The sequence below is a fragment of the Electrona antarctica genome (genome assembly GCF_951216825.1).
Source record: "Electrona antarctica genome assembly, chromosome: 23".
In the NCBI taxonomy this organism is placed as follows: Eukaryota; Metazoa; Chordata; class Actinopteri; order Myctophiformes; family Myctophidae; genus Electrona; species Electrona antarctica.
Window position 1 is genome coordinate 29,037,657 of NC_136804.1, and position 19,927 is coordinate 29,057,583.

The following is a 19,927-nucleotide window of genomic DNA, read 5'->3' on the forward strand; positions in this document are numbered from 1 at the left end:
GGGTGATTTATTTCTTCATCGAACCTCAGTTGAAGTTGGCATCTCAAGCTAAACTCCTGTGTGAACTGAGTGGTGCAACTATACATTTATTTGTTATAGTTACTGTACTGTACTGTATTGTAGTCACAGTACACTACAATGTAGTGTACTGTGCTGAGTGTGCTCTGTACTGTAGTTGATTATATTTGGAAAAAATCTTTGAGAAATGACAGTTTCCCGGAACATCCAGACCCCCAGGAACGCGCCCCGGGGGGCCGGCCTGGTTCCGGCGAGCCTTCCCACGTCAGAAACTGTCGAGAAAGGACAGAGTTACCGCGTGGGGGTCCCCAGGGGGGGTCCACGGAACATCCAGACCCCCAGGAATGCACACGTTCCAGCCCAGGGGGCTGGCCCGGTTCCGTCAAGCCTTCCCGCGTCGAGAAATGACAGAGTTACCGTGTTGCAGCTTTCCGTGCTCGCACAGACAGACACAGGGACACGCATACATTGATTGATTGATTGATTGAAATATTTTGTTTGCAGAATTACAGTACATTTCAAGCACAAACTCAATACAAAGGCTGTTAACTGTGAGTGGATGACCCAATTAAGCATTACACTTGTTTACAAGAGGGTCCACCATGTTCAATTCATCAAAACATTTAGAGACGTACAAATAGACACTTCTATATAGACAAAGAACAGAACAGGAATTCATCATAATGGAGGTAAAAAGGGAAAAGAAACATATACGGTGAGGGAAAAAGGGGGGGGGGGGGGGGTAATACATACTGTACATACGTAGGTACACACATGCAGTAGCTGCGTAATGGAGTGGAGGCATCGCTCAAAAACACGTCAAGTATGATGACAGGGCAGGACACAATTGAGGATGACTTCTTGTGGCAGCCTTCTGATACTGTATCAATCCACTTAAAGCCAGGTCCACTCCAGAGCAGAGGAGGACTCTGAAAATGACGAGGTGGAAAATAAACGCAGTTTATGGTTTTATTTTTAGTTTCCACCCACTTTTGTATCTCTGGTTACCATCAGTAGAAATGTGTTGCCAAGGAGGCTGTATTCATGTTGCTGTTTTGACATTCCAAAAAAGAAGAAAAAGGCCGCACACTCATAGCCACGATGCTGGAGGTTTATTAACAGACATGGTAAACCTAACAGTCTGTCATTACTCCACACACAGTGTTCCAAAGTCGGTGTCAAGCCGAGCTACTATGTGTGCTTGAGCTGGAGTTCTCTCTCTAGGTGGTCCTCAGACGAGCCCTCCATCGTCCCTTCCAGTCATCCCGGTTCTCCATACATCCGGCCAGCTCGTTGGTGCTTTGCGCTCCCGCGTCTGTCTTGAGTACATCCACATAATGTTAGTATGGGTCGTCCTCGTGACCGGTGCCCTGCATGTGTTGGTTCTCCCACTGCACCAGTTTGCTGGCTGGCAGCTCCTGGTGTCTTTGGCAGTGTCCTGCAAGTTTCATTCTCCTGTCTGCTATTTTGTCGCTCATAAGTGCAAATAACTACAGGTAGCATGATGTTGTATTTGCGTTCTTTTTTTTTTAACTCTTTTTTTTTTTGAATTTTTGAATATGCAAGAGACACAAAAGACAAACAAGGCATACATTAAAACAAAAACATCAACAGAAGAAACAGAATAATAATAAAAAAAAACAAAAAAAAACAAATGAGGTCATGGGATGTACAGCAACAACAATACATATTACAGACTTTTGGATTCATTGACAACCGGAAAGACACAGCCCATATTCACTCCATATCCGCCCCCCAGCTAAATACTTTTTGCAGTCTTAAAGAATAGGTCATCTGTTCTAGGAGATGTAGTTGTTTCACAATGTTGATAAATAGGTCAGCAGTAGGACAATTCTTTTGTAACCAATTTCTTGTAATAGCTTTTTTGCTTGCTACAAGTAAAATCTTAAGTAAGTAGGAGTCATCCTGATTTAGCCCATCTGGGAGTTGTCCTAGGTACAAAGATGTAAATGTATCATCTATTCCAAAACCCATAATGTTTGAGATAAGTGTTGTCACTTCCTTGTATTTGCGTTCTTAAAGCGATTGCGGTCAGCAAAGTTGGACTTCCCCCATTTACCCCCTCTCCTATCATCCATGAAACGCGGTGAACTTTACTACCTGACTGACTAACGTAGCACCCAACACCATGTGACCCGTTTGTGAATGGTGTGACCATTGATTCAGTTAAAAACCATAACAACCGGGGCGCCCGCTGGCCTAGTGGTCCAGGCGCATCATGCCAAATATAGGCTCTGGCCTGACAGCACATTGCGTGTTCGAGTCCCGTTAATGATGACCTTTGCTGCAGGTCTCTCATGGACCGGTCTCTCTCTCCCTCTTTCCTGTCAATCTCCACTTGATACTATCAATAAAGGCAGAAAAGCCAAAAAAATCTTAAAAAAAAGAAAAGAAACACCAACCAATCAAGCTCTCTATACCTGTCACCAACAAACGTCCTAGTCTCATATCACAAATATAAATACGTATATTGCCCAGCTCTACTAGGCTGACCGAAAAAGCATTGAGAATCTGATGAGGGAAACCATTGCGAATCCACTTCTGTTCTGTTCTAGTAGGACTATACATTGCTCAAATAAGCTTTCCACTAAAAAAGCAGACCGGTACTGCTTTTACTCACAGGACGGTGTTGCACATGGTAAAAGCAGAAGCTCTAGTAATCTATGTGGATTTAGCCCGAAGCTGGGGAGGTGACATTCTCTTGTCACCTGCACTACGGACCGGACCCATTGTTTCCATTTTGAGATGTTCATTCCCTGAACTTGCATAAATGTCTTTTTTCAGTCCGGATGACCTAGGAGTTGGCCGTGAAGCTAAATGACTGGAGCTGAATAGAATCAGAGGCAGTTATAATTAAATAGTTCTTTACATGCACTGTTCTGTTCTGCTGGGAATGCATAGTGCTCACTCTGCTAAAGACATTTAACCCATTCAGGCCTGACCTCGAAATTAAAAAATTGTCTTCTAAATCCTCCAGTTTTCTGAAATAAATATTTTCACGATTTTTCAAAAATAGCAGATCTACAAGCTCATAGCGCGCCACTCGGTGGCGCGCTATGAGCTTGTAGATCTGCTATTTTTCAATAGCTAAATTACAACATAATGTTTAAAACACCAAAAAGGGTTCCCGCCCAAAATGGGTTAAATCTACTGCTATAACGGACACAATACAAATAATCACTTCTCTTGAGTCACAGGAGCAGAATTCTATTGTAGGACCCAATTGGAGAAGTAGTTTATTATTTTTGATTGTGTCCCGTCACTTCGGTGTGAATGCAACTGAGTCTAAAGGCTTAACCTTTGGCTTGTGGATGAGGTGGGTGGATTTTTTTAAATTATTATTATTTGAAGTAGCCAATTCTTTGTTTACCCCCCTTTTCTCCCCAATATAGTCTCTCAACTCAAACTTTATTTAAATTATAAAGCACATATTACAACAACCTGCTGTACAGGTTAAAACAAAGAAACAAGAGTCTTTATGCCAATTGATTCCTCCCCACACACATTTCTGTGTTGTCACTGCCGTTGTATCCTCCTGACTCACCTGCCAGTGAGAAGCCCCCACCGGGAGGACGTACTGTTGTATCCTACTGACTCACCTACCAGTGAGGAGCCCCCACCGGGAGGACATACTGTTGTATCCTCCTGACTCACGTCCCAGTGAGGAGCCCCCACCGGGAGGACGTACTGTTGTATCCTCCTGACTCACCTGCCAGTGAGGAGCCCCCACCGGGAGGACGTACTGTTGTATCCTACTGACTCACCTACCAGTGAGGAGCCCCCACCGGGAGGACATACTGTTGTATCCTCCTGACTCACGTCCCAGTGAGGAGCCCCCACCGGGAGGACGTACTGTTGTATCCTCCTGACTCACCTGCCAGTGAGGAGCCCCCACCGGGAGGACGTACTGTTGTATCCTACTGACTCACCTGCCAGTGAGGAGCCCCCACCGGGAGGACATACTGTTATATCCTACTCACTCACCTGCCAGTGAGTAGCCCCCACCGGGAGGACGTACTGTTATATCCTACTGATTCACCTGCCAGTGAGGAGCCCCCACCGGGATGACGTACTGTTGTATCCTACTGACTCACCTGCCAGTGAGGAGCCCCCACCGGGAGGACATACTGTTATATCCTACTGATTCACCTGCCAGTGAGGAGCCCCCACCGGGAGGACGTACTGTTATATCCTACTGACTCACCTGCCAGTGAGGAGCCCCCACCGGGGCGTCGTAGAGACCCTTCGTCCTACGTTTCATGATAAATGCTTTTTATATGTATTCCCAGATGTATTCCCATTCTTTTTTTGTTCTTGCTTAATGTAAATCGCTCTCGATTAAGAGCGTCTTCTAAATGCCTAAATTGTACTCCTCCCACACAACAATCTCCTCTGACGGGTGCCGCCCCAGCCCGTAGGAGTACACACTTCCTCACCTCCCCTCCCCTGAGCCTGAACACGGGCCAATTGTGTTCGCATGGATGCCCGACAAAGCCGGTTTCGCTAGCTTGGCATTCCGTAGATGTGGTTGTGTGAGTGAGATGATATGGTATTATCACGTTTTATTGCAGATTGTACAAAAGATACAATGGTTATTGTATATTTATGAGCAATATTATGAGAGCGTAGTGAAGTGTTGGTCAAGCACTAGAACTAAATAGAGCAAATGCAATGGCCAGGCCTGTAGAAGAAACAGTCACGTTTAATGTCTGAATGATTACATTGTGGGTTTTTTTTATAGGACAGTGCTCTCCCGGGGGCAAAGTTGTGCTTGTTTATTATCGGCTATGATTTCTAAGTGCCGTCTCCTCTGACCCGTGTGATAAACCTGAAGCTATTCATGCAGTTTATTTCTTCTTTATTTAGGCTCATGTCTCTGCTGTCCATTTAGGTTGTTGGAGCTTTCCAATAATACTCAAACTATCGATAATTATGCTGGCTTAAAGTAGAGTTTAAAGTAGATTAACTGCATTAAGTCTAAACGGCAGGGTTTGAAACTTGAGGTCAGATCTACAGTCTCTACACAAACCTATCCTAAAACAGTTGGCCTCACATGACAACACAAAAAAAGTCCTTGAATGCACCGCCGGCACCTCTTGGAAATACCTGGTTTCTGAGTTTGAATTGAGACAGTTACTGTCGGCTCCGCTTTGCACTCAGAAGCCTTGGTGAAAGAAATCCCTTAGAGACCATCAGCTTTAATTTTTTGTTCTCTTCCATTAACAAGACGCTCACTAATCCTTTTTAAGCCACATTTTCATTACAGCAGTAATATGTTTTCTCCCACACGGTCATGATGAGCACTCTGTGTGCCACACATAAAAGTCCAACCGCCTGTTACGCTCTTATCATTGCTATTTTCCATCCAATGCAGCTGCAATTTTTATGCCCAGCACCCACGTTGTTTAGATGACAAATGATCTTGGGCCCATTAAGCGCCTTAAAATGAGGTGAGGTCTGGTTCAATCTCTGGTTACAGAGAAGATTGTGTGCACATTTCAATGCCTATATTCAGGCCAGGTGCTGGGTGTCAGGCATCAAGGCAAACATCAAAGAAGAGGAAGAACATCCGCACACCAGTTTGTAGAGCTCCGAGACTTTACCTCATTTAACAAATTGCAACGTTTCGACCGATTGCAATTTGTTGTCTTAAAATGAAGTCTCAGCTCTACAAACTGGTGTGCGGATGTTCTTCCTCTTCCTCAATGCTATCTTACACACACGGAGTGAAGAGTCACAAAGTGATTGTGCTTTAGACGTCTCTGAAATGGCGACGGTCTAATGTCTAGCGTACTAGTCCCCCAGCACAGCATTAGCCTGCTATATTTAGAGAGATTTATGTTATGTTTCTATAGGTTGTTAATTTAATTTGTCACGTGTGTATGTACGACTGTACGTGTGTGTGTGTGTGTGTGTGTGTGTCCTTTTCTGGCTTCAGTGACACAGCAACCTCAGCTCTGACCTGCCGTGCTTCTCCCTAGAGGAGAGCGTTCACAGTGGGAAGCTTTCATTGGTGGCTCGTCTCTTTTAGACAGCCAGAGCAGCAGTGCATGTGGCACGTGACTGCACACACGCATGCACACGCACACACACACACACACACACACACACACACACACACACACACACACACACACACACACACACACATAACATACAGCACACCCTGATAAAATAACAGTAATCGCTAGTGGCCAGGCGAGCGAACTACACAAAGAAGAGGATGCTGACTGCCACTAGATCTCACGATCAAAGAAATAACCTCTCCCCCTTTCCACACGTTTTCTTCTTTTTTTTAATGTATTCTCAAGTAGGCATCGCCCCTGCATTATTCATTGGGCTCTATACATGCCTCTAAGCTTATACATTAATTATCCATCCATCCATCTTCAACCGATTATCCGTAGTCTGGTCGCGGGGGCAACAGCTCCACCAGAGTGTTCCAGACTTCCCTCTCCAGAGCAACATTAGTGACTTCCTCCTGGAGGATCCCGAGACGTTCCAAGGCCAGTGAGTCGATGTGTTTCGATTGGGTCTCCTCCCAGTGGGACATACATTAATTAACAAAATGTATATGTGAACAGTGAACTGAGACCAATAAACGTGACGCTTCTCACGTCTGTATTTGGCACCTCCCAGTGTCTCATGTTTGGGATGTTCGTTAACCATTTAAGCCTTAGCCTGGTAGCATCATTCATCATGGTGTCACACGAAATAGTGAAAATACCTAGCTCACGACACGTCACGGCTTGTAGATCTGCTATTGTTGCATATTTTTGCATTTATGAATGAAATAAAATCTAAATTTAAATCCCCCTCAAAATCGATTTATTTTTATTTTTATTTTTTTATAATCAATTAAGGATTAACTCGATTAACTGGTGCACCCCTACCTGAGTGCACAGATTGTTTTCATCATCATTTTTCGACCGCGGTTGAGAGCATGGATTTCACAATGCCACGCCAGACTTTCCGGTCTTTCATTGCCATCCCCAGTTCCTGCTTACTGATGCATGTGTCCCTGGCGATGACATCAGGGAACGACAGTTTTCTACCTCTGGTCTGCTTTGAGGCAGGATTCCAGAGAAGAAGGGAAGATATAACCTCATTCTCAGCTCTGTAGCAGTGGCCGGCTGAACTGTGTTCTTCTGGATCGGACTAGTGAAGAAACACAGGGAAGGTTGCCGTATATTAGATTAGTCGATGGGTGGCTCTTCCAAGAGAGATTTTGCTCTCATTAGAAGGCGGGTGTAAGTGCCATCCAAACGTTTGTCTAGTTTCTTTGAAAGTGTCCGTGTCTCGGAGCCATAGAGTAGAATCGGCTCGACGGTCGTCCTAAATATTTTTACTTTGAACATTTACTAAGCTGGGATGACCAGATCTTATGCATGTCATTGCAGGCTGACCAGGCCATACCCTTCCTAGTTTGAAAGTCCTTTTGGGAAGAAGATATAGATGAACCCAAATACCTTGTACTCATCAACCTGTTTCAGAGGAGTGTTGTTAAGTGTTTTTATAATGTGTTTATTGTTGCATTTGCATATATTTACAATTTACATATTCAGTTTTCTAAAAGCTCACAACTTGCTGCAGCGTGATCCTATGCCCTAGAACAGGTGGTGTAGCAAAACATGTTTTTTTTGGAATAGAATTATAGCATTCTATATTCTATGCTTTATTGTTGCTACACTGCCTGTCTTTGGGCATTGTTGCACGTAGGAGTAAGAGTCTTATTATTGCGCTGAATCTGAAATTGTTATGTAGACAATGTGGAAATTGGGTTGAATATTCTGAAAAGGTTTTGGAAAAGTTTTGGAAATTCATTGGTAAAAATGTGTGGAAACCCTGTAGTTGGTAGTCGTGCCATGCTGTCACACCACAGGTTTCTTCTGCAGGCCTGTATGCCGCTGTCACACCACAGGTTTCTTCTGCAGGCCTGTATGCCACTGTCACACCACAGGTTTCTTCTGCAGGCCTGTATGCCGCTGTCACACTGCATGTTTGTTCTGCAGGCCTGTATGCCACTGCTGAGAAACATCCTCTCTGCCAGGACCAACATCTTCTGGTGGGTCTTGTCTTGGTTACCCCGAGACTAGACTGGAGCTCACCTATGCTTTTTATGGCATAGGCAGCTCCCGGCAGGATCCGCCGGGAGAAACTAGGCACAGCTGCAGGACATGAGACTAATTAATTAGACCGACAGAGAGAGAGAGAGGAGTGTGTGTATGTGTGTACATGTGTGCGTCAATTTAACAAAGGTGCAGACGATCAGAAATCAGCAGAGACTGAGCGACGTTTGCGCTACTGTATGTATACCAAATTGAAGTGGACTCGGCGGCCCCAGACACTTTTTCCCCCTCCCTGGAAATAAAAACGTCTGGGTTTCCGAGGCTACCCCGAGACTGATGTGCTAATAGGCTGAGCCAATAATGGTCTCCGTCCAACGGGAATAAGGAACGGTGCTTCTGGAGGCGGGCCAAATGCTGCACGCCTACTCTGTAGCCCACTGTCATGGATGAGATTAGTCAACCTCTGTTCGTCCAAAGAAAATCCATATCCATCTATGCGGTGTGCCGCGCACACATGCATAGAGGGAAATGCACTCTCAGTCCCAATAGAGATGCGTTTAGATTTAGAAGAATGTCGGCAGCCTTTCTAGCACCCTTTACATGTTAGAGGGAAGGAAAAACATTGTGATGTCATCTCTCGCTCTCCCTCTCTCTCTCTCATATAGGCTCGCTGTGTTACTACTGTGAGAGCGCTTTCTGCTGCACAAGCTGCGTGAGGTAGGTCCTATATTTGTCCTCTGCTTGGCTGTAGTGTGTGCGTGTGTGTGTGTGTGCGTGCGTGCGTGCGTGCGTCTGTGTGTGCGTGCGTGCGTCTGTGTGTGCGTGCATGCGTGCGTGCGTGCGTGCGTGCGTGACTGTCTGTGTGCGTGACTGCGTGCGTGTGTGTGTGTGCGTGCGTGCGTGCGTGACTGTGTGCGTGACTGCGTGCGTGTGTGTGTGTGTGTGTGTGCGTGCGTGCCTCCTATAGCAAACGGTATATAAGGTGCAGTCCTCACTCACAAGGTTCCTATTATATTATATTATAGAGTGAAGATGTGTGTCACATGTGTGCTTTCTTTTTCTGTTTGGTTTTGTTCCCTCTGGGATTATGCACATCATGAATGGATGCCAGTGTTGTTCTTCTCCTTTTTATCCCACAATTTTGCAACCCATTTTGAAGTGGTTGCAACCACTTCCTTAAGTGACTATGTGTGTCTCTGGGTGGGTGGGTGAGCACGAAAACAGCATGGTTGTTTTTCACCACCTGTGCGCAACCTAACACAAACACACGCACATATTAACTGTATATATGGTGATTTCGGGTGTGCCAGTACAGTGACAGTACAGTACAGTAGAGGGTACAGTAGAGGGACCCCCACACGGTAACTCTGTCATTTATCAACCGTTTCGGACGCGGGGCGGCTCGCCGGAATCGCCCTTGCATTTGGCTCTTATAATCATACATCATCATACATTTTGTGCTTGTCAACAATGGATTCTCCTATATGTACCAAGTCCTATTTTGATAGGGGTTCAAATACGTATTTCACACAATTAAATTAAATGCAAGTCAATTTGTATCTGGTTTTCTGGATTTACTTTCTGTTATTTTTGTCAGTGGGGCAAACTTACAAAATCAGCAATTCATAATTTCCTTCACTGTACTTTGTGCTACAAAGTAACTACAATAGCATTTAGACCTCAAACCCACCGTGTCTAAATAACATACTGTTTAAATAACATGCTTTATTTCTGTGGACAAAACAAAGCATAATCTATGATAGATGTATCCTTTATTTTGTCCACAGATACTAATTACGTTACAGTATATTATGTTGTTTACTTGTTCACAGAGATGCCAAGAAGGTTATTTCAATTAAACCTCACAGCATCTGTGAACAAGTAAACATCACATCTGAATCACATAATAAGAATTAAGGCCCCTCATTTCATTTCAAAGCGTAACATTGGATTGACTGTATTCATCTCTCGTCATCACCGATACATATCTGCTTCTAGCAGAAATACACCAGTGTACAGTATGTCAGACGCCCGCATTCGCATTTCTGCCCTTTTTCCCAGAATCAACGTACCCGACGTTGCTTCATAACTCGACAGGTTTTCTCAATATTGCTCTCACTGTTTCCATTGGTATAGAGCACCGAAGTCCTGACGTCACTGCCCTCTACTGTCAGTAGAGGGCGTCAGTCCACAGGTTCATGTACTTTTTATTTGCATTGTAATCTCCATAGGGGGATTTTAGATCGCCTCATATAAGAACTGTGTTTGAAAAATAAACCGATCACCCCGGCCTTTTCACTCATATGGATATGAAGCATCGACTGAAGGTGGAAATGTACAAATATACCCAAAGAGTAACAAAATAAGCGTTAGAAACGAGTCAAACAACCCAGAGACTACATTTCCGGGTAGACGGGTGGCAGATATATAAGTGAACAAGTTATGCTACTTTATAGCTGGCTATGATGCTCTCAACAAAGAGATGGTGTGATCTCTAGAGGCCATACTGGAAATGTGGAAGTTGACACAAATATTATAAAATAGATGAATTCCTGAACTGAGTCAGGGAAGCTCTGTGTCATTGTACTGTTGAGCACAGTGTTGTTTTTGGCAGCAAATCTTGATTTTAGTTTTAGTCATAGTCTCTTGAATAGTTTTCATTTAGTTTTAGTCACATTTTTGTCACCTGGAATGTTTTAGTGTTAGTCGACTAAATGACTTAAATGACTAAATGATTTAGTCGACTGAAATGTATTTTGGCGGGCCTTGATGCCGTCGTAATGACTGATTTTACACTTGCTGAAAATAGCAGATCTACAAGCTCACAACTCGTCGCGTTGCATGCTATTTTCAGCATGCAACCAAATGTAAAATGACTTATACTGGATCTCTTGTCCACCAGTCCCTTCCTAACATTTTAGTCTAGTTTTTAGCTGTTGAGGAATTTGTCTTAGTTTTAGTCATCATAGCTTAGTTTTCATTTAGTTTTCGTCAGGGGAAAAAAGGTAGTCGACGAACATTTTTCGACAAAAACAACACTGGTTAACTTGAGCACAGCAGGCTCTTATAGCCCTAAAAGTCACACCCGTGTGAACTGAGTGGTGCAAATCCCCCCCCCCCCCCTGTCTCTGTCTCTCTCTCTCTCTCTCTCTCTCTCTCTCTCTCTCTCTCTCTCTCTCTCTCTCTCTCTCTCTCATTAGCAGGCAACAGTGCATCTCTCTGTCTCTGTTTCTGCCACAACAGCGCCCCTACTGGTACTCATGAGTCACACATGAGTCACACACATTAACACGAGTCACATAGGTGCACACGGACATTGCTGTTCCTTGGAGTGGTTGCACCACTCAAAAAAATAGACCTCTCCATACAATGTTTGATGCCAGAGGAATACTGCTTTGCCAGTACGTGCGTTGGCTCACTTGGCTGTGTGTGAGTTGAGGTAACAGTATCTCGACTCAAAGACGGAAGGAAGGAAGGAAGCTGGTTCACTTTGTCTCTGGCTGGAAATGCTCTTGTTTGCCTGCTCTGTTTTTACACTCCTCTCACAATCCACTAAGGGGATTATATTCACCATTTACTTACTTGTGCGTTAACACCTGCACCTTGCAATGGGGCAGACACCCGCCCCTATGTCTGGATGGAGCCTAGTGCACACCATGGTACGTACAAAAAAAGACTTCTTTATTTATTCGTCTGACAACGTTTCGATCCTGTGGATCTTCATCAGGTCATGTGAAAATGCACGCCAGTTTTTTTTCTTTTATAATGAGGTGCCCCAATTGTCCAATCACCCCCATTTTTGGACAATTTGGGGCACCTCATTGTAAAATAATTCACATGTCCTGATGAAGATCCACAGGATCGAAACATTGTCGGACAAATACATATTGTAAAAGTATTGTTTTGTACCTACCATGGTGTGCAGTCCATCTGTAAACTGATCTGTCTCTTTAGCCCATAACCCACCTGTCGATGTGTGTATTCTACGTCCTCACAGACACCCCATGTCCCTGTCCCCATCGTCTCCCCCTGTCACGTCTTCACAGACACCCCATGTCCCCATCCACCCACCTGTCGATGTGCGTATTCTACATCCTCACAGACACCCCATGTGTCCCCGTCCCCATCATCTCCCCCTGTCAGACATCTTTTTTTTTTGGAACTTTGTTTTTATTTCAATTTTTTTTTACAGAAATCAAACATAAATGTGAATGCAAGAAAACAAAAATACATAACAAAAACAGAGACAATAAAAGAAATCCAAAGAAAAACAGAAAAACAGCTTGACAAACTTAAAAAATACAGCATTTTTCAAACAGTACAAGGCAAGGCAGGGAACAGCAGGAGACATGACTCATAATATACAGCAGATATATAACATGAATTGTCACAAGCCCGGCCTGCATCCAGCCCTTGCTCGCACCCCGAGGAGACAGAAGCTCCGGTGACCCCCAGCCCGCCACCAAGTGACTGGCCAGAGGCCCCCGGATCCCCCGCCCCCCAGCCCACGGCCGGCTACAGACCGGGCCTGTCAGACATCTTTGAAATGTGTTTGTCAGCCTGTCCGTTTGAGGAGCGGCAGCGGTCTCAAACTACTCTGGTCAGATTATGACGGCCGTCCCTTCCTGAGGTTCCTACCCTTCAGGAACAGAACGACAGTGAAAATGACACGACTGTAATCAATCGGGACTGCACGACACAACGGGACGAGGCACCTTGGACTCTCTCTTCCCTCTCTCTTTCTCCTGCTAATGACTGTACAGATATACTCTCTCTCTTCTCTCTCTCTCTCCTGCTAATGACTGTACAGATACAGACAGCTGGCCTTTCCCATGCCTGTTTGAGTTCACTATCAATATTTAAAACCACTTTAAAACCCTATACACACACACTTGTTTTTCACATGTCTGTGCACACGTGTGCGTGCCTGGGTCTCATCTTTGTCAGATGTAAGATGGGAGGGAAAAAGGTTGGGAATCACTCAAATCAGGAAGCTGACGATACAGACATATGGCACTGGACCCTGGCCCAGAATCAAACAGAGAGGACGTTGCAATTATGTGTTTGACACTTCAATCAGTCACATATCCGGCGCACACCCTCTGAAAACAACTTTTTGCCAAAGTGCTCGCATTGGCACGTCCCAAACTCCCAATCACTGGCTCCTCTTCTCGGCGGTATCTCGTATATTTCTGGGAAAGTACACAGAGTACACAGGCAGCAGCACAGGGCAGACACGTGCAATGCACTGCTCCTCCTACTAGATCTGACTTGCCTGACTCTCATCTGAAGGGAATTAACCAATTTTGACCTGAGATCAGATTCTAAAAATGTCTTCTACATCCCGACGGTTTTCTGAAAAAGCTATGTTTCTATGTCAGTCGTTCTTCGACTTTTCAAAAAATAGCAGACCTACAAGCTCGTAGCGCGCCACTCGGTGGCGCGCTATGAGCTTGTAGATCTGCTATTTTTCAATAGCTAAAGCCCCTTTTGGTGCTAACACCAAAAGGGCTTCCCGCCCAAAATGAATTAAGTTGTGTGCCAGACCAGCCAGACCAACTGAGCTAGATAGTGCCGTGTGCAAACAACATGCCAGTCTTGCATGGAAGTCTGAGAATATTTATTTGTGGTCCAAACTTGGTCGAATACAGTACACTGTCGAGTGTCACGTGGAGAGTACACTGCAATTCTATGCAATTTACAATGTAGGCATTTAGCAGCTCTTAATCCAGAGCGACTTGCATTAAGCAAGAACAAAAAGCATGGCAATACATCACATATATAAAGTAGTTATCAAATTCATTAATCATACATCACATACATAAAGTAGTTATCAAATTCATTAATCATACATCACATACATAAAGTAGTTATCAAATTAATTAATCATACATCACATACATAAAGTAGTTATCAAATTCATTAATCATACGTAAGCTAAGAACGTAAATGGTAAATGGTGCATTTATATAGCGCCTTTATCCAAGGCGCTTTACATAGACGTACATAGGTCGTCCATGGATCATTGGACGACCTGCTCTACCTCTTGAGCACCCTGGATGCGTTCCTGTGGGTCTGGAACTTCCACACCACCCCCCACCCCACACGGAGTTGCACCACTCACTTCACACGGGTGTGATTTTTTTTGTGATTTTTTTTTTTTTCAACCACTCCCTTACGGAGCTATGTGTGTGGCTGGCTGGGTGGGTGGGTCGGTGCGTCTGAGCACGAAAACAGCATGGTTGTTTTTCACCACCTGTGCGCAACCTAACACACACACAAACACACACGCACATATTAACTGTATATATGATGATTTCGGGTGTGCCAGTACAGTACAGTACAGTACAGTACAGTACAGTACAGTACAGTACAGTACAGTACAGTACAGTACAGTACAGTACAGTACAGTTAGAGGGACCCCCACACGGTAACTGTCATTTCTCAACCGTTTCGGACGCGGGGCGGCTCGCCGGAATCGGGCCGGCACCCTGGATGCGTTCCTGTGGGTCTGGAACTTCCGCACCACCACCCCATCCCCACACGGAGTTGCACCACTCACTTCACACGGGTGTGACCTTTTGTTCAAAAGTGCCCTCTTACGAGATTTCAGCCCCTTTGCCTCTCTAACCCTCTCTGCACGTCCCTGGAGGACATGATGGAGCCCGTGTGATGTGATGCCTGCAAGGTGCAGGCTGCAACCCATCCAGACATAGGGGCGGGTGTCTGCCCCATTGCAAGGTGCAGGCTGCAACCCATCCAGACATAGGGGCGGGTGTCTGCCCCATTGCAAGGTGCAGGCTGCAACCCGTCCAGACATAGGGGCGGGTGTCTGCCCCATTGCAAGTTGCAGGCTGCAACCCGTCCAGACATAGGGGCGGGTGTCTGCCCCATTGCAAGGTGCAGGTGTAACACACAAGTAAGTAAATGGTGAATATAATCCCCTTAGTGGATTGTGAGAGGAGTGTAAAAACAGAGCAGGCAAACAAGAGCATTTCCAGCCAGAGACAAAGTGAACCAGCTTCCTTCCTTCCTTCCGTCTTGGAGTCGAGATACCGTTACATCAACTCACACACAGCCAACGCACGTACTGGCAGAGCAGTATTCCTCTGGCATCAAACATTGTATGGAGGTCTATTTTTTTAGAGCCTGCTGTGCTCAAGTTAAAGGAGCATTCAGTGATTTGGAAAAAACCCGGTCCACCCGGTAACAAGATGTGCACATGCACACGCTCTACAGTAGGGGAAGTGCAACAGGCCAACAGCATGTGCACCAAGGCCCGCCCCCAGTCGATCATGATTGGAGGAAGGCCCCTCTCATCCTGATTGGATGAAGGCTTTGCCACCCGCCACCAAAACTGAAACTAGGGTCTTTTGACCCCAGGGGCTCACTGGGGACAGGGAGGAACTCCTTATATGGTCAGCACACTCTATAGCAGGGAGGATTATCCAGAAAAAAAGAAAAAATAAGTGATATTTGAATTAAGTAAAATCACTGAATATACCTTTAACCAGTGTTGTTTTTGTCGACTAAAACTAAGATGAAAAATGTTCGTCGACTACCTTTTTTCCCTGGCTGCAACCCGTCCAGAACAGGTGCTTTGCACTGCAGTAATCCCCTACTGCCGTTTTCTCCTGTTTCCATCTCCAGCCTCTGCTGCCAGGGCCAGGCCACTATTTTGGGATTCCCTGTCCGTGTGTTCAGGCCAGGGTCATTGGCAATTTGACAGTGATGAATATTTCTTACTATAGCTCACACAGAGTGCACTGTCGGACAGCTCAGTGAGATTGTGATTGGTAAAGAGTGGTGGGGGGTGGAGGGCAGACAAGTAGTATATAGGCCTATTTAACACAGCGGTTGAACTGGCAGTCTCATATTATGCCAAACCCATTCTGGACGGGAACCCCATTTGGTGTTTTAACATTTGGTGTTTCAACAATTTCAAAATAGGGACCCAGGGTGCCCACTTTTTACATTCATTTTTTTTTACAACAAAAAAAATACGCCTAATTCCCTGTTAACTAAGCATTATGTTATACTTTACCTTTATTTTTTTTATTTTTTTTTTTGTATGTTTTTTTTGTGGCTTTTGCCTTTTATTTTATATTTTTATGGAGGGACAGACAGTAGGCTGACAGGAAATGGGGAGAGAGATGGGGGGGAAGACATGCAGTAAAGGCCGTCGGGATCGGGAGTCGAACCCGCGGCACACTGCCAGACTGGATTACCAGCCAAGGTGCCTGGACCACTGAGCCATGGCCCAGGCCATATTTTAGCTATTGAAAAATAGCTGATCTACAAGCTCATAGCGCGGCAACGCTACGAGCTACACATCTTTGAGATCTAAAAGCATTAAGCAGTACATCATCGGGGGGGGGGGGGGGGTGGGGTGGTATTTCTCCTGTAATGATATGCAATCACTACGACCGTTATCTTCAATCCTTTTCATGCCAAGGACACGAGGACACAAATAGATTTCTGTACGATGGTGCAGCCGTATAACCGTCGGTCGATCCCGTCTGTGTGAAAATACATCACATGTGTGAAACCTGTGTGATATTTCTCATTTTTATGTGGATGCACTCAACCGCCTCTTGAGGACCCTTTGTGCTGCTCGCTGGAACTCATGTTGAGATGGTATATCCATCCTGCCTGTTATCCTTGAGAAGATCATGTTAACCCATTTTGACCTGAGATCAGATTCTAAAAATGTCTTCTACATCCTGACCGTTTTCTGAAAAAGCTATGTTTCTATGTCAGTGGTTCTTCGATTTTTCAAAAATAGCAGACCTACAAGCTCGTAGCGCGCCACTCGGTGGCGCGCTATGAGCTTGTAGATCTGCTATTTTTCAATAACTAAAGCATAACATAATGCTAACACCAAAAGGGGTCTCCGCCCAAAATGTGTTAAGCTTTTACCAAGGCATTCATCGAATACCCTTCCGCTGCTGGCACAAAAACACTCCACTGCTTGAAAATGACAACAGCAATTCGTAATTGAGCTTTATCTCTCTCTCTACGTCGTCCTCAGACGAGGCGCCCTCCATCGGCGTCTCCAGTCATCTCGGTTCTCCATACATCTGGCCAGCTCATTTGTGCTTTCTGCACCAGCATCTTTCTTTAGTACGTCCACGTAGGTAGGTCGGTGTGGGATGTCCTTTTTGGCCGGGAGTTCTTGGTGTGGGTGGCAGTGGCCAGCTAGTCTCATCCTCCTTACTGCTATCTTCTCTGATACACTAGGAGGGTTCCCCAATAGGTGGCCCGTGTGCCATTTGCGGCCTGCGGAGCGCCCCCTTGTGGCCCCTGGAAGAATTTCAGGGGAGTTTTGGGGGGGTGTCCCAGATATAAATGGGGGTCAATAGCCTATGCATGTCAAACTGGGCACCCCCTCAAGGACCACTGGTGGTCCCCGGACCACTGGTTGAGAACAATTCGCTAGTCAAAATATGGCCCTTGAGGAAAATTAATTGGGGAACCCTGCACTAGGTAATGCCCCGTACAGACGCTTGTTGGTGATGTGCTCGTCTAATTATTATCGTCTTATTGTTCAGTCTAAAACAAATGGATACAAGGCTGTTCCAGAACGGTGGTGTTGTTTCATACCGTATCGTATAACTATCCAGATGAAAGCAATTTGTTTTAATTGCAAAAGGGATCGGCACCAAGAACAAGCTAAGCTACCATGGAGAACAGGGTAGCTTAGCTTGTTAAAGCCTGGTGGAAAAAGAATACTACAGACCTAAGCCAACAAAACATGTTTCCCTCTTCGTCTGTGTGGTTTGGGCTGAGTCAGATTATTGCAAGGTTCTTTTAACCCATTTTGGTGTTTTAAGCATTATCTTATACTTTAGCTATTCAAAAATAGCAGATCTACAAGCTCATAGCACGGCACCGACTGCCGCGCTACAAGCTTGTAGGTCTGCTATTTTTGAAAAATCGTGACAATGTGGCGCAAATCTTTGAATATATGCTTTCACAGAGAAAATTTCTAACTAAAATCTTTGCTTCCCGGGGGGGTCCCTGGAACAACATATTTTCAGATGAGGGTCGGCAGCCAATTGCATATAATCTCTGGGGTCCTTGACATGAAATAGTTCTGATATAGAGACATAGTTCTGATATAGAACCACTGATATAGAGACATGAGTTGTTCCGAAAACGGTCAGGATTTAGAAAGCATTTTGTAGAATCATCCTCGGGTCTAAATGGGTTAAGGTAGTATGGAACATCTGTTTTTCTCTGCCCTCGAGCGCCGCCCGAAGCCAAAAGGCTTTATGAAATCTAGGTTGGGTCGAGAACGGGCATGCAAGAGTACATAGTCTGACACTGAGCAGCAGCTCTGAATTTGAGATTCACTGCCTGCCTCTGTCTGTCTTTTTGCCTGTGTGTCTGTGGAACACCGAGTGGGGGGGCGATGGCGGAGGTCCCAAGAGCAGTCTGAGCAACTCAGCAGCTCTGAAATTGAGATTCACCTGCTGTCTCTGTCTGTCCTTTTGTCCATGATGTGCCTGTGTGTGTGTGACTGTGTGTGTGTGTGACTGTGTGTGTGTGACTGTGTGTGTGTGACTGTGTGTGTGTGTGTGTGTGTGTGTGTGTGTGTGTGTGTGTGACTGTGTGTGACTGTGTGTGTCTGTCTGCTTGTCTGACTAGGTTTAGCGGACACTTCAATGACAGAATTCACCTTTTTCGAGGGTTAGGGACTACTAGGGTAACTTTTTAAAGTAAACCTTTCAGGATGAAGTGCATGGTCTTCTACGCCAGGGGTTCTCAACCCGTGGGTCGCGACCCCCCGGGGGGGTCGCCACATAATTTTGGGGGGTCCCCAAATTATTTTCAAAAACATAATAATATTTTATTTTTTATTTTTTTTGCAACTAAATGGCTGGAAAAGAGAAATGAAGAGTTTACATACAGTCAACTTTCCTTAATGATTATATTTGGTTTCAGTATTTATTCATGATGTATTTTCACTATTATTATGGTTATTGTAGCGGGCAATTTGTATTGGGGGTGGGGAGGGGGGCGGGGCGGAGCGGGGGTCACGAGACACGGCCAAAGCATTTCTGGGGGTCCCCGGATCAAAACGTTGAGAACCCCTGTTCTACGCCAGTGCTTCTCAACCTTTCAGGCCGCGGCCCCCCAAAATACTCCTATTTGAACTGTAAGATGAGCCAAACAGTTCAGGAGGACAGTGACTTTCTCTGTTGAATAAAGGACTTTGTTACGCCGCCACGGAACGAGAGTCTGTGTGATGAGACATGAGTGTTGATGCCGTGCCCATCGCACGGTCTATTGCCATTTTGTAGTGTCACGTCTGCAGCCCGTCATCCTGGCTATTGTCTCTTATCACTACAATATGGCCTTAACCCATTTTGGCGGGAACCCCTTTTGGTGTTAGCATTATGTTATGCTTTAGCTATTGAAAAATAGCAGATCTACAAGCTCATAGCGCGCCACCGAGTGGCACGCTACGAGCTTGTAGGTCTGCTATTTTTGAAAAATCGAAGAACGACTGACATAGAAACATAGCTTTTTCAGAAAACTGTCAGGATGTAGAAGACATTTTTAGAATCTGATCTCAGGTCAAAATGGGTTAATATATATATTGAACTTGAAACATCCTTGCCAACTCACCCCAGGGGCCGTCACTGTTTGAGAGGTCTTGTTTGTTCCTGATGAGATTGGCCTTTTCGATGATCAAATTACTGGTCCGAGAGCACCGGATTAAGGCTTTTCTAATAGACCAACGATGATCTCGGGTGGCGCGGTGCGGGGGGTCGCGCGGTGGGTCAGGTGTAAGCCTAGGTAGGGGACCTGGA

General features: G+C 45.2%; 1 protein-coding gene across 1 annotated transcript in view; it reads left to right on the plus strand.

Annotated features, from left to right (window-relative positions):
- Positions 1-19,927, plus strand: part of LOC306916558 (oxysterol-binding protein-related protein 8-like) — a 158,109-nt gene that overhangs the window by 3,580 nt on the left and 134,602 nt on the right. The window contains 1 exon segment of the mRNA XM_079494471.1: positions 8,774-8,825. The gene's annotated coding sequence lies outside the window, so the exon portion shown is untranslated.